Source organism: Phalacrocorax aristotelis, chromosome 2 (assembly GCF_949628215.1).
Source record: "Phalacrocorax aristotelis chromosome 2, bGulAri2.1, whole genome shotgun sequence".
Classification (NCBI taxonomy): domain Eukaryota; kingdom Metazoa; phylum Chordata; class Aves; order Suliformes; family Phalacrocoracidae; genus Phalacrocorax; species Phalacrocorax aristotelis.
The window spans coordinates 123,125,828-123,141,935 of NC_134277.1; the positions used below are offsets into that span (position 1 = coordinate 123,125,828).

General features: G+C 36.0%; 1 protein-coding gene across 2 annotated transcripts in view; it reads left to right on the forward strand.

Moving 5' to 3' along the window:
* Nucleotides 1–16,108, forward strand: part of SNTG1 (syntrophin gamma 1) — a 352,865-nt gene that overhangs the window by 141,631 nt on the left and 195,126 nt on the right. The window contains exons 2-3 of one of the 2 annotated variants that reach the window (XM_075085000.1): nt 9,476–9,574; nt 10,215–10,317. The exons of the other annotated variant lie outside the window; for it this stretch is intronic. The gene's annotated coding sequence lies outside the window, so the exon portion shown is untranslated. The remainder of the gene's footprint in view (nt 1–9,475; nt 9,575–10,214; nt 10,318–16,108) is intronic. 2 annotated transcript variants of the gene reach the window in all.

A 16,108-nucleotide genomic window follows, 5' to 3' on the forward strand; every position in this document is an offset into this window, starting at 1 on the left:
GAAGTTTTCAATTACTTTTCCCTGGTTTGTGCCTGAAAAATATTGTGATTTTCAAAATCAGTTCTGAAGGGACTAGGAACCGTTTTGTGGTTTGTCTAAATTAAAGCTAAGGTGATTGTGAAAAAATGAATATCACCTCTTTCAGGATCTGAAAGAGTTAAACATTGACTTTTTATTTTATTAATTTATAGTTTATAGAAAGACTGATAGTCATAATGAAAATGATCCATTAGACTAAATATGGCTTTCCTGAGACAAAAAGGCTTCAGGTTGTACCAGGACTATACTTGGGTGAGATTTTTTTTAGCTTGGACATTTTCATAGTAAATACCTGTGTGCTTATCTGGATTTGCTATAAGAGTCTGACTATGTAGCTTGGTATATGCCATGCTTCGGGCAGGGAGGGGGTCTGTGTATGTGTGCGTATAGATAAAGATACAGCTATTTGTATGTGTTTATATACACACATATATAACCTAAGGTAAGACATATGGCTTGATTCATTGTTTTGTCAATTACCATCCAGAGTGCAAGGCTGCTGAAAGGTGGAAATAAGACATATGTTTGCATAAATACTATATTTAAAGGCCAACAGCACCATTTATGTGGAAAATGAGAATCAATATTTACGCAACAACATCCCTGTCAAAGGGAATTATAAATGGAGTATCTCCTTCACCACCTATTGGTGTAGGTTTAAAATATAAATCATACCTATAGAAACATGAAATTTATTTACATTTAGTCTGGACATCAAAAAGTTCTTAGAAGAAGGGCGACAAATGTCAGTACATATTTGTGATGTTCGTTATTACCTGTTTGAGTTAGTTTATTCTATTTAATTTAAATGCCTCACTTTCCTGCTACATCGTCTGGTTTCCGTGGATTCTTCTTTGTGAAGGAGAATAACAGTGTAGTAAAGGGTCCTCTAACTTTGCTTATGCTTCTTAATTGAAGACTTTCATGAAAATCTGCTAATAGAAAACCTGAAGATGTTGTCATAAAGCTAATGCTTTTCTTCTGATTGGCTCTGTGTGTGTATTAGCCCTCCAGATATTCATATTGATTGTGTATGAGTGAAGTGTAGGATTAAATTTTTGTTTGTAGTAGTGTATGTCTATCAGCTAACTGACAGCAGAGCTTAACTGTTGTTATTAATTAAACAGTTAGAGAATACTCTTCCAGAGAAGTTTATCTACATTGCACAATATTGCTGTAATTCGAAAACATGGAAACAAGGACTTTTTCTGCTATAGAGAAAAAAATATGTAAAGCTGATGAAATAAAGCATTTTACTTTTTCTGTACTTCTGGATTGCATCTGTGCTTAATAATCTGCTATTTGCATTAATTTATTATCAGCAGGCCATAGTGACTGTACTGGCAAGGTTTATTTGAGGATCTTTCCAAACATCCTTTCTAGAGTGGCTTGACACTCACTCTTGAATTAACAGGTGAAAATAAAAAAAAAACGTAGGTCAACATGAAAGCCATTTCATTTTTGATCATTCTCATTTATTCAGAGTAGTCATTGGACCAATACTGAAGAGTAGACATAGCTTCCATCCTGTAGCTGCCTACATGATGTGAGCACCCAGTAGAGCTGTGTACTTATCAAATGGAGAGGAGCAGCCAGGCAAAAGTGGTTAGGTCTACCCCATTTGCAGACTAATTGTATTCTTTGTGGGGTGCCTTGTGTTCTTTCCAGATGATTAAACCCACAGCTGGGTATTGTTGTAGGAATCTTCTCTATATTTTCAAGAGAAATAAGGATTAGATTCTTTTTTTCCAAAAAGTATATTGGATACTGATACTGATATTCTCCATATGCCGCTCTGCTGATGCTATAGTCTAACTGCGAACTTTGTCATTCAGAAATTTCTTAGCAGCCAGGCAGTGATCTGCCACATTCAGGATCTAAAGTCTAAAGTCTCAGCTTTGTGAATCATAGGTTTTGGTATGTCCTAGTGATGAGCTCCTACTGTGTTTTTTTAAGCTGGGGTTTGGTTTGGTTTGTTTTACTTTTTCAGTATATCATTAAAAATACAGTAGTTAACAATCCCATTTAAAATATAGATACAGGATTTTGAAAAGAGGGAACCAGCCTACATTCCACCTCAGTTCTGTCAGTATTTGAGGCTCCTTTTTGAACTGCCTTCTGATGTGTGCTATGCTGACATGTACTTTGCTCCTCTGGTCCCTGGATAGCAGCACCTCTTTAGAGTGAAATACAGTCAGATGTCCTTTACATGAAACAACAGGTTCAGGGTGAAAAGGGAAAGACGGAAGGAGACAAGTATCTACTCTACTTAGGAACTGGGAGCTGGTCAGGATGCATGTCTGAGAATCATAGAATCATTAAGGTTGGAAAAGACCTCTAGAAGCACCAAGTCCAATCATCAACCAAACACCATGTCTCCTAAACTATGCCCTGAAGTGCCGCGTCTACACTTTTTTTTTAACACCTCCAGGGATGGTGACTCTACCACCTCTCTGGGCAGCCTCTTCCAATGCCTGACCACTCTTTCAGTGAAGAAATTTTTCCTAATATCCAACCTAAACCTCCCCGATGTAGCTTGACTCCATTTTCTCTCATTCTCTCGCTAGTGACCTGGGAGAAGAGACCAACACCCACCTCGCTACAGTCTTAAGCAGGAGAGGTTGTTGCCAGCCTATGGCCTTATACTGAAGGTGAAGAATAGGCTGAGTGATCAGAATCCATGTTTTGTCCAATGTTAAGTTGTTCATCAATGATTTTAGAAAGGCTGGCATGTACATAATGTATCTTTAGAGTGTCAAGCATTTTAAAATGCATGTCTGCAACCAGTTAGCCTATATTAATATTCCTTTTTTTTGGGGGGGGGCTGAAAACAAAAATCTTTCTTGGTCTGATTAACTTAAGCAAATATTTATCTTCCCTGAAAAAAAGCATGAAAAATATTATAAGAGATAATTGAGGCTAAAGCTTTATTCTGCTTTAATTTCTTAAGTGCTTATGGTCTTCAGTTTTGATTTTGCTGTTGCCAGAGGACTGTGGAAATAATTTCCTGAAAAGTGACTGTGAATAATATAAGTCTATCATTGTATTTTCAGGAAGGAATATTTTAAAGTAGCTCTCCGAATTTGCAAAGCATTTATTACTTTGGACAGATAATGTATCTAAGAAATGGCACACTTAAGATGCGTGTTTAGGTGGATGAAGCAACTGATTCAAAAGTTATTTTTGTAAGATTGGTTCCCCTCTATCCCTCCTCTCATACTACACACTAATAGAAATCCATCCCTGCTTTATTACATTTTCCTGTTTCAGTCTGGACTTCTAAACCCTTGAGTCTGTGTTTGTTACAAATCAGACAGTTGTGTAGCTTCAGTCCTTTCTCGTGTTCATGTTAGTGAGATCTCCTTAGCTAGAAATGTGAATGTTTTCTTTAACCATTATCAAGAGCTAAGCTCTGTAATTTATTATTCTAATGACCTTCTTCGGTATGATTTCCTACCTATATTAGCTTTCTTCACTGCGAAACGACAAAGATCGTGTGTGGTGTTTCAAAGCAACCTGGATAATCCTCTTGAAAGTGTGACAATTATTATCTCTGAGACAGAATATAGTCAGAATTTCCACAGAATAGCGTTCTTTTACTATAGTTACACTTTATAATGTATTTCATTCATAACCAGTTCCAGGTTTTTTACTAACTGTATGTACTACTTTTGCAACATGTAAATGCTGAGCATTTATTGCATTTTAAAGAATATTATACTGACAGTGTTAGCATGTGATACATTTCTGCACATTATGCACGTGTCTGTCTTGGGAATTCCTATCTACTAATGTTTACTAAGTGATTTTATTATTTACTTGATATTAACATTAATGTATTTATATGAAAAGGGATTATTTAATTTCCATTAAATTTCTACTAACTTCAAAAGGAGCAAAATAATTTCCAAAACAAGGAAAACACGCACTCATCCTAGACATACCTAGTCCCTGACAGATTCCCTACAGAACTGCACAGAGATGTACAGATTCCCTACACATCCTATTTCACACATACTGTTTCCAAACTGAAAATGGTTTCAAATACTGTAATACTTTAAGTCCTCACAGAGTCAAGTATTGAAATTACTCCTGTATAACTAGCGTGTTTTTCTTTCCTGTCCTCTGCATCTCTAAATGCAAGTAAGTATAAATAGTTTAATATATATCTTTGTTATAATACTCAGCCATTTTATTTACCATGTTTTATTTGCCCAGTATATTCTTCCATTTAAAAACAGTTGTGTTCCTGATTATGGAAAGAAGTTTCTCTGGAAGGTATTTCAGAGGGTCTAAATCTGAGTGACTTTCTGCTGCTGTCTTTTTTGTTGACAAAAGACAGAGCAGAGCCTACTAGGACTAGGTACTTTATCTGTGTATCCAAAGTTAGCAATACTGAAGCCAAGCATTTTTGCCAAGAATTTACATTGAAAATTTATACATAAATTCATTCATACATTTCTGGTTTTCTTCAGAATCACGGAATCATTATTTTGTGCGTGTTTCCTAAATTCATATGGGCTGTAGTTTAGCATGTTTTGTTTTCCAACTTTGTTTTATTTTCTTTAAATATCCTCTTATGTCCAAGTAGGTCCTGGTGACTGATTTTACAGCTCTTCATCTCAGCTTCCAGTAACAGACTTTTTCATTCTCAAGATCATTTTGGTTTTGCCTTTTTATTAGTATGTTACATTACTTAGAATTTCTTGTACTACATTTTTCTATTACTTCATTTGATACCCTGTTATGGTTTATATTTAATGCATCTAAATATATTCCAAGTTAAAATTAATTCTTTCATAATCCATATTATATTAATTATAATCCATATTGTGTTAATTATGTACTAATTATTTGGATCTTCCGTATTATCTTCCTATTAGATTTTTTCTTGATTATCAAGCTATTATAATTCTCTATTATTTGTATTACTTTCACATTCTCTTATCAGAATTACTTTCTCTCTCTCTTTTTCAAGATAATAGTAAGGCTTTTTTTTCATGCTTTGTTCTTTCTGATCTTTCTAAATTACCTGTGCCCCACATGCCATGTTGGCATGCAGCTGTCATGATACTTAAAAACTACCTTTAGTTTCACATACTGGTATTTTTTACCTTATAAATTATTCTTGTTCTCAAAAACGTCCATTGTCCTTCAACTGATTACATAAGAAAATATTTTCTTAGGGTAGCTGTTTTTTTTAATCCCTTATCACTCTTGGTACTGACATCTAATGTGTTTCTTTTACCATTTTCAAATGTCCACAGCCATTTTAAAGTCCTGCTGCAAGCTCTGTGTAGAACAGACATACCTATTGAGGCTTAGCTGTGATCCATTGTATCTATTCTAAAACTGTATTTTTTCCCTAAAAGCCAAGTTTAAATGCACCTTGCAAGCTTAGCTTGAAATCTCCTGAATTTGGAATAAATATATTCATTTTTTCTACCAAGGGAATAGGTTACAGTTTGGAAATGACAATAGCTTTCTGTAATAAAGTCTGCTTTTTATGAATAAAAGAAAAAGAGATTCTCACAATGCAAGGTAGATTTTGCAGTCATAAAAAATACCTGTCTGTGTAGGTAGTATTACTCTGACTTATGGAGTCTGCACAGGTGTCTGTCATCTGAGAACTAACTGACTGGGTCTTGTAAGCAATCCTGGTTGCTGGATTTGAAAGGGTTGTGGCTATGAGCTCGGAGACTACTTGTTCATCCTGGTTAAAATAGGGCTACCTGAGTGCAGAACTTGAGCATTTAGCCACTGAAAGAACTGCCTGGACAGAAGGTTGGGCATTTTCTACGTCCTGTTGGCAGAGTTTGGAGTTAGCTGAAGATGTATTTTGGATATCTCGTTATAAACTTAGATCTAAATATTTTCATTTAAAGCACAAGATAAGTTTGTATTGAATAAGAAACTGGAAGTGGCCCTTCTGAGCCTATATCCATTCCTAAACTCAGTGACCTTTTTTTCCTTATTAGTGGAATAAAAATAAATAATCAGATAACTGGTAATTGTAACAGAAAACTGGGTGAGAGCTCTCACATGGGTGAGAGCATGTTCATGTGATCTTCTGCAAGAAGTCCCAGTGTAACACTGGCAAGGTGATTGGCACCAGACATCTTTGGACTGGAAACTGTGCAGCTCTCCTCGTGATGTTGTCCTGCAAAGCACAGCTACAGGCCGTCCTGTCTGTAGCAGGGCTCTGTCTGACTGCCTCAGATCACAGATGCACTGCTGTCCTGTCCGGCCAAATTTCAGATACAACCTCTCAAACAGACATACCCTAAGACACAGAGACTTTTGGTTTTGCTCATCAAGAGCTGATGGTTTGGCCTGGTATTTGTCTTTACCTGTCTCTACAAAAGCACACTCATGCTTTTCATCTCCCTAACATATTGCTCCTGAGATTAAAATTCAAAAAAGAACCTTATAAAGTGTGTCAATACAGGAAACATTTGCACCACTATCAAAATCCATGGTCCCTAGGTCCACGCTGAAACGGATCTATCTGTAAATGTTAGAGATGTCTCCCCAGTACCTAAATGATATAACCAAGAGCTGCCAAGAGAGAGAAAACAGAGGGAAAAGCAGCGCTTGGCACCTACTGGACCAGGTAAACAATTCAGTTATTTGTTCCACTATGGCACGATATTTATCTACAATTTACTTAGACATGCTTAGTTCTTTAGAGATTAATGAAGCTTCACTGTCAGCACCTCAGTCCCTCTTTAAGACTATTTCTTACTCCATCTCCACTTTACAGGAAATAGATGGGCTATTCGTTTTATCCAGATTACACTAACACAAAGACAATAAACGGTTTCTTTTCAGCATGCCTCAGAAACACTGCCATTCTTCTACTCCCCTCCATTCCTTCATGTTGGGAAGCAGCAGTATAGTGCAACCATTCTCTTTGTGAGCAATTTTCTGTGCTTTTGTCCTTTGAGAGTTCACTTGACTTTGTGGTTGAACTCCGATGATTTCAGAGAACAAAAGAAAAAGAAGGTGGTCTGTGTCTCATCTAATGATGACATTGTGCAGTGCTCATGACCTGGCAAATTTCATTATCCAAACTTCTGTTTTCAAAAGGTGCATCATTCCTGGCATGTGAAAGCAGCATTCCCCATTTTCTGGGCTTGTAGCTTGCACTTAATTAGTCACCTCTTAAAGGCGATTTACTTCATTTGGGATGTCCTATTATGTAAGATTTGGAACTGCTCATAGATTCCCCTCTTTCCCTTTTATCTGCAAACAAGATCAAAGAAAGAAGCAGTAATACTTGCGTGACCAAAGCAGTCCTTTCCTCTGGCACACTCGCATGTTTCTGGATACGGATCACTGTGGATCTTTTTTGTATACCTTTGAATGCCAACCTACAAGATTCTTCATCAGATCTTTATAGGCTCCTTCCCTTTAGCTACTGCTATGAAAAAAAGAAAAGGTTTGTCTGCAAAGTCAGAAGCAGCTTCTGTACATGTAATAATAATAATAATTATTATTATTATTATTACTACTACTATTATTATTTCAGCTGCAGAATTGAAATATCTCTACTATTCAGCCTGCCAGGAAGAGAGGATTCATCTTTATTTTCTTATATATGCTGTGATCTTTTTCTTTTTTTAAATATATGGAAATTCCCAGTTAGAAAGGGTGAGTCAAAGCTTTCCATTGCATGGAGGTAACGGGGAAAATAGCGGGTATCCCTGAGATGTACAGAAAATTATCTAGTCTACTTTATTTGGAGTTACTCTTCCAGAATTAAGGTCTATTAAGTATATAGGAGGTGAAGACTGGCAGGATTAAGGTAGATTGGGTTGTGTCCCCAAGGTTTTTACGGTCATACAAGTAGTGGGATTCAGACCTGTCTGTATCAAGCTCCCTGTCATTCTTCCTGAGAGTCAACAACAGAATTGCTCTGAAACAACCAAGAGTCATTTGAATGGAGGAGCTATATTCAGTAATGCAGATTAATATTAAAATTCCGTTTGCTTTCAGACTAATGTTTTCTCTGAGAATATTTTCAGCTTTAAGAGCAATAAAATCATAAGCTTAGATTTGACAGAATGAAAATTACATAGAAGATAAGGTGGTTCCTTGTAGGGGAGTATGTTTTTTCAACTAACAAATCATACCAGTTTGCCTGTAGGTTGCTATCTAGATCTAGAAACTTGGAATTTGCCATTTCTTTTACCTACTGCATTTTGTTCTCTAACTCATTGGTATGAATTTGCCTCATCCCCTGATGTTATGCTTACCATTTAGCCTGCCTTGCCTGCAAAACTCCTGTTCACCACCAAACTTCTGAACATGGAATCTCAGATTCAGGCAGCTGCTCAAAAGGGTGATCATGAAACAGTACCAGATTCCTTTTCTTCTTTATTTCCTTTTCTCAGTACTGATTTTGGTTCTTTGTGTTATACTTAAAACAGGAAGATAGTAGGGTGAGATAGGTGAGTTTAGGGAATGAAATTCATGTATGAGTGAGAGAATAGCAAAATAAGTTGGCAGTCACGCCGATGGGAGACAATTAGCAGATACTGCTTCCAAGATTTTAGAGTGCCACCTGACCACAAAATAATGACTCATTAATGGTTTGCGAAGTATAGCTTTAAATTTCACTGATGGTTTTTGTACTGTAAGGGTATTCATATCTGTAAATTCCCAAATCTTGTCCAAGGAGGACTGACAATACTGGATATTAGTATGGATTATATGTAGGGGAGCTATGTGCTTGTTTGAAAGATACAGTGGACATTGTTGGTCAGACTCCCAGCTATAGTACAAATCCAGTGGAGTCTGAATGTCTGGATCACTTTGTCTGTTGTATTTTGTAAGCTCTCAGTCAGGAACATACACCTCCATTTCCTTCTCTGTCAGGAGAATTTCTGTGCAGTTTTCCTGACTATGTATTGTTGCATATGCTGGAAAGGGACATGCTATGGATTTTTATACACACTATGTTGAAAATAGTCCTAACTTTTCCATTTCCTTGAGTTTGTGGAACATGCCCACTTCAAAGCGCTTTCCTAATTCTTTCTTGTCTTACATCTGTCTCTGCACACCAGTACAGCCTCAGATCAGACACCTTATTTCCGACTCTATTGATTTAGATACATGTATGGGTAAAGAAACTACCCAAAACTTTTTACTCTTACGGAGTAGCGACAAACAGCTTTCTGCTTCAGCAACTGCTTATGCATATTTATTGAATAGCTTCTTTGAGGATGTTATGATGAGCTTGCTTATCAGTGAAATGACTTGAAGTAGTCTCAGATCTCAATATCTGTGATTCCAATTAGGAATTTAATAAATGCAGAAACCTTTTAAATCTTTCATTTATTCATAATGTAGCATGACAATAAACAGCTGATGACAGCGGAGAAATTCAACGGGAGTCTACTGTCTAGATTAATTTCTTTTTTTTTTTTGTTAGCTTGCAGAGCCTGCATCTGTGACCATGACATGCTTAACTTCAGAGCACTCATTATTACTTTCATTGTGTTCTAGCAGTTTTCATCCTTCACAGTCAGAGGTGAGCAACAGATTTTAAAGAATTTCCATGCTCAAGGGAGGGATAAACTCTTTTATTGTTTCATGCACCAGTAGGACAGCCAGATCTTAAACAGAAAAATAAAAATACGACAGTGTTAGAGATACAGATTCACCAGTGTTTTATTTTACCTTCCTAGAGAAAGAGAAAATAAGTGTTTTCTTACTTTGAAAACAAAATACATGACTGGCTAACCTTGGAAATTTATGTTACTGAAAAGTTTGTCAGTGAGCTGTAAGAAATAAGGATTTCAATTTTATATCCAGACTTCTCAAAATGGATCAGTAATGAGATTCCTTTACTTTTCTATATGGCTTTGCTGTCTTGTGTAACTGACCAGTGTTAGCCTGTGATAAGCATGAAAGGAAATGGTTGCTCCAAGCCGGCTGGTATCTGAGAGACAGTTGATAGATATTTTTATGGCTTATTCCTGAGAAATATCTATAGCACACCAGCTGTCACTGGTGTAGTATATATAATGCAGTTTCTGGTGTTATAACTAAAAAGGTAGACTTTCAAAGGTATTTCGAGTGAACCAGCTTCTCAGTGTAAATAAACAGTCTAAAGTACTTGTGCGAGTAGGAAAGAATATTCTTACCTTTTCATCATATGTCTCCTACAGATTCACATCTGATGCAATCTGAGTACTTTGTATATTCATGCAGCTTCCATTCTTGAGAGATTCCTCAGACAGCCTTCTTGCAATATCTAAAGAGTTTCTCTGGGTGAGTTTTGCAGACCTGTCACAACCCTGAGACCCACTATGTAGGATTATTAGGAGGACTGCTGAGTATCAGAAAATTGCAGCCATTGCTGTACTGCATGCTTCCTAGGTTTGCACTCTCCGGTTAGAGCATTCAAGGAAGCAATTTGGACATTTCAAGGATCTACAGACACGCAGAACGAACAGGTATCTGAAGTGTATATACATGCTGCTGAGGTTGAGGCTTCCAGATCATTCACCTGCTGGGTGCGTTTAATATATCCCAGAGACATTGAATTTACCATATGTGAACAAACTATCTTGGCAGGAAATGTGGAATTTACGTAATCCAGCTGTTACACCATGTATTTGCATATAGTTTGGTCTGAAGAAAGATGGCAACTGTTGGCATTCAAGTCAACTAAAACTGCTTAGATAACTCTATACCATCTCCAGTAATTGTCTTCTCAATAAAATAATTTATTTCTGTTTTGCAGTCTATTTTGCCATAGGAAACAAACAGGAAATTGTACCTTTTGTTTCTTTTTCCCCAATAGGTGGGAACTGATAGCAAACTCAATCATCATCAGAATTGTAGATATTTTTAGATGGACATTTACTGTATTGCTTTTTTTTTTTTTGTGAGAATAGGAGAATAAGTAGAAAAATATCTTAATCTGAAACATGCAAAAATTGCATCAAATTTTGGTCCTGGTTACAGAAGATTTAAATTTTTCTCAGTGACATAAGAAGTAAACTTTGGACATGTCATATGAGGACTGGAACTAATTTATAAATAAAGGTGCAGGTGGAACTACACACATCATGCTGCATTGTCCTGTAAACTTCTGCATCATGAGTCTTGTCTTTTCAGGCTTGTTAATTGCCAGCCATAAGTTTTTCTTTCTTATCTTGAGAATAGCTTCATGAAAAGATCAGATTCAAGATATTTGTAGACTTCTGTAGCTTTGAAGCACTCCATCCATCATACAGGCCAAATATATTATGGAGCTCTACCTTGATGCATATCTAAAAAAATGTTAGTGATGCTTAGAGCATCAATGGATTCCTGTACTCCAGTTTTCTCAATTTAAATGTTGTCTTCAGAATATAAGACTTAATGTACTTGTAATCATTTGGCCAATGATTATAGACTTTTCCTTACTGGACTTCTGCCATTCATTTAAAAAAAAAAAAAAAAGAAAAAAAAAAGGATTACTTTGTAGTGGAGTAAATGCGTTATTTTTCATTATCTTTTTCTATAGATGCAATTTGCCAAGAAAAGATTATGGCTGGAAATAATCCAGGCATGCTGGTTTTGAAGGTTAAATGTTTTCAGGGGAGATCATAATTAGAGATACCAGATTCATAATTTTATGGGTTTGATTTATTTTCCCTTTGAGCACTTCTGTCTTTTCCAGGCCATGGGACTTTCTGTCTAAATCAGTAAATTAGAGAAATTTATGACCATGAATGTGAATTAAGATTTCTATATATCAGAACAAAAATCTGCTGTGTAATCGTCACTAATGAAACACTGGTGATGAAACAAATAATTTGTACATTTGGGAAGTCTCATGAAGCAATTTTTTTTTTCTGATATAATACACAATTTCCCTTCAGTGCTTTTTTTGCCAGTGAATGATTGCCAGTTTTCCGGCAAAACTTCTACAGCTCCAGTAATGGAATTTTTTCTGAACCACAGTAAGAATTACCTCTGCTGGAGTTCAGCCCTGATATATTCTGCCAGCACAAGGTCTATGCCCCATGGAAGTCCTGTTTCAAGGGTGAATTTTACCCTTCTGGTAACATTTACATCTCGCAGCTAGCAAACTGCTTGTACTTGAGTACCCTTGCACATCTGAATCATGACTTTTCGATGGAAACCTGCCAATTTTATGGAGAGTAAGGATTTTGTTAAATGTACATCTTAGAATGCCACTTAGGCAAAAGACAAGTGGCAGAAGTTTAGTATAATGGTACATCACTGCAAAAATAATTTAAAAAATATTTCCTAGAAGAGGAGCAGGACCTTACAAATGCACTTAAGACTTTGCTTTTTGTAGGTATCTCACCTTGTTGATATGAATGAAGCAACAGAAATGTAATCATCACCATTTATAAAGTGTACGTAACAGTCATTCATGGCAGTTCTGTGCTTTCCTGTTCTTTGTCAGAACAATGGACACAAAATGGACACAAATGGAACAAGTCAACAAAGCCATCATATACCCACCAAAAAGAAATACAAAGCACATACTGAAGGTCTGATGTTCAATATGGACAATTTTATGGTTTTTTAAAGAGACCATCAGTGTCAACTTCAAATAATGTCCATAACATCAGTAGTAATAAATAGACTAAATAAATGTCAGCAAATTTCTTGAATAGAAATTAAAGAAAAGCCTAGTTTTGTCCTTTTCACACATTCCTGGGTTTGATTATAGCAAATGAAACTGTTTTGAAGTTGGTATCTGTGCTGCACCCAGTTTTGGCAGCTTTAATGAACAGAGTATAAATATTTTCAAATTGCTTTTCAAAATGTTCTGTAACTCCCTAGTTAATTTTTCTTTTTAATTTTCTGCATAAAAGCAACACTTGGGAACATGACTGATTTTTTCTTTTCTTGTGCAGTTCTGGTTTAAATGAAAATAAAATGTTCAGTCTGTATGCACAACTTGTATATAGAATGCATTAATATTTGACATGTAATGAATGTATTGCATAGTCATATTTGGGGGGAATGTAATGCTGGATTTGGTTTTTGTTGCTGCAGATAAAAAACATATAAGTTGAAATTTAATTTACCTGAAAGTTAGCTTTTAAAAATGGGAGTATTTTAGAAAAGAGGGTTGGAATGAACTTTGAGAGCCCATCTTATCCAGTCCTTCCCTAGAATGTGAGATCAGCTGTACTTGAACCATTCCTGGAATATTATTTAACTAGTTCTTAGGAAAAAAAAAAACCAGAACAAAACACCTCTAGTGACACAAGGTCACAGGTTCCTTAGGCAGTTGTTTCCTGTGAACTGCCTAAGGGTTTCTATTACTGGAAAATTCTTAGCGTGTAACCGCAGTCTTTCTCACTGTGAATTAATGCCATTACTTCTTGGCCTATGCACATTAAACAAGGACAGGAGTTTGTTTCCATTCACTCTGTTCTTTTTATATGTGCATATATGCATACATGTATTTATGTGTGTATATATAAAAGTACATGGCTGCACGTGTTGCCTTCTTTCAGTCTTCTCTGTTCTGGGCTACAAGGACTTAAATTCTCACAGTCTGTCTTTATAGGCCATATTTTTTGGATGTGTGGTCATTCTTATCGCTGTGTCCTGAACTGTCTCCATCTGCTTCATGTTTGTTTTTTTGATGTATTTTACCCAAAACTATAAACAGTAGACCACATGAGGCTTTTGTAGTTCTTGAGCAGATTGGATGGAACAAATGCTTCTTTATTGTAGTTATCTCAAGGCATCCTCCATTGGCAATGTAAGTTAGGGAAGGCTTATTTCAGCTGCTGACAGAGCCTTCTGCTTCTGAAATTAAACTTTACTAGTAACTGATGTTGAGGAACATTAGAATCACACTTCAGTGTCCGGAGTAAAGAAGATCTGTATATAGTAGCTAACATTAGCGTCGATATATCAGATACTGCAGAGTCCTGAAGGTTACAACGTCAAAGATGAAAAAACACAATGGTTCGGTACAGCACAGTGGGAACAGCTGTTTTTCTGTAAAGTACATTTGCCTTTGTTCTCAAAACTAATCTGGCCAAGCTTACTCTTCATACATTCTTACAAATTAGTAAGTGGAAAATAACAGAGAGATGCTTTTGAAGGTAAGATGCAAGGTAAAGGAAATCTGTCATCAACTTTTGACCTTTCCACTCTGCTTCTCATTTCCTGCTTATTGAGAAATCTAGATTGCTTTTATATGTCAAATATATTCCAAAAAAGGCACATATAATCAAGGTAATACAGATAATGTTTTTTTCAGTTGTGGATTTTTTTTTCAGCAGGTTTCTCAAACCTGTGAAAGCTTGCTCCTGAAAAAAAAGTAATTGTCAAGTACGTTCTCTTTCAGTTTTTGAAGAATATCTCGTCTTCCATGTCTGTCTTTTAGGCACTTATTTAGCAGTTTCTTGTGCATTGACAGATTGCTGTTCCTATTTGATACCCCACTGATTTTGGTGGGACACCATGCAAAGGGAGCAGCCTACCAAATATGTGATCAGTGCTGTGGGGAGTTCTAGTTCCCCGAGGCAAGGATTGCCTTGATAGTATATTAGAGAAGATGCAGAGATATTATTAAGTTCAGCATGTTATATTATCACAATACACTTTTAAGATTCGGCTGGACAGGGTGCTGGACCATCTTGTCTAGACTGTGTGCTTCCTAGAAGGGTTGGACTAGATGATCCCTGAGGTCCCTTCCAACCTGGGATTCTGTGATTCTGTAATAGAACCTTTTCTATACTTATTTGAAGACTAATTCCACCTTTTAAAATTTGATTGCTTATCTTCATACTTTTGCTGTGTAATTTTTTGATTACAGTCAATAACCTAATATATGATATATTCTGTTCTTTAGAATGGTATTAAGAAAGACTACAGAATTACATCCTCTGCTTAGTGGTAATGGCAATAATACATATTGTATGCAGTGGCAGACAGTTGTGTTCCAAAACTAAAAAGTAAGAAAGCTAAAACAAAACAAAAAAGCAGACACTTTCATTTTTAATTCAGAGCTTTAAAAATGACAGGGAATTGTATGAAAGCACAAACTGATTTAGCTTAATGCTAGTATTTCTTAAGTCCTATCAAAAGCTGCTGCCCAGCTCGTCAATTGTTTTCATACAGTGTGAGTCAGGTTTGAAACAATTTGCAAAACAAAAAGTCTAGCAGGGTGTTAAATTCTGAGTAATAAGTAAATTAAACAATAAGACTACTGTGTTTGTTTCTTTATTCACTGAGGAAAACCTCAATGAATTTAGCTGATATTACTAACATTTGAATGCAGTGAATGGTAACACCTACATTTTGGGACTGCCTGTCTCTTGTTTAACTATTTTTATACCTGCCAAAAGATAAATATAATAAACCAGAGTTGATATTCATGTTTACAATATTTTAGATTTATGCCCTGGAAGAAGGTTTCTCCATCAAAAGTGGTTGTAGAACTGCAATGTGAAGAGATGTCACACATTGCTTTCATACTAAGAATTTTAGAAAATACTCTAAAGCCTCAACCATGAGCTTGTCCTTATTACTTGGAGAAGGAGGTGCCCACTGGAGAGATCAGACGGAAGTGAACCATCTTACTTGTAAGTGGGAACTGTGGTTCGTGATGCCTTCACTAATAATCTCCTGAAAAAGAAAAACAAAACACACCTGGATAGGGATCCTTTTCTTACTGAAAAATAGGAAAAGAAACAAAGCCTTAGGGCACATTCAGAAAGGATAATTCTCAAAAAAAATGAAGAACTTTCTTGTCAATTTGGAAAAAATGTGGTCCCAGATAACAAGAACATTTCTGTAAATAAGCGTGCAACCATGAGATTGTTTAGGGGGCTAGAGCCAGAATATTGGCTATTTTTCCATCAAATCATTAGGCAGGTGGTGTCATAACAGTATCTGTCACATGTAATATTTTCTGTACTGACTTTAAAAGTCTAAAGCATTGTTTGCTCATCCAAAGCTTGCTTGAACTAACATGACTATTTGGTCTCCAAAACTGAAAATGGAAAGACTGATAGAAAGGATTTGTTATTTTCATTAACATTAACATATAAATAAAGTTTCATACATA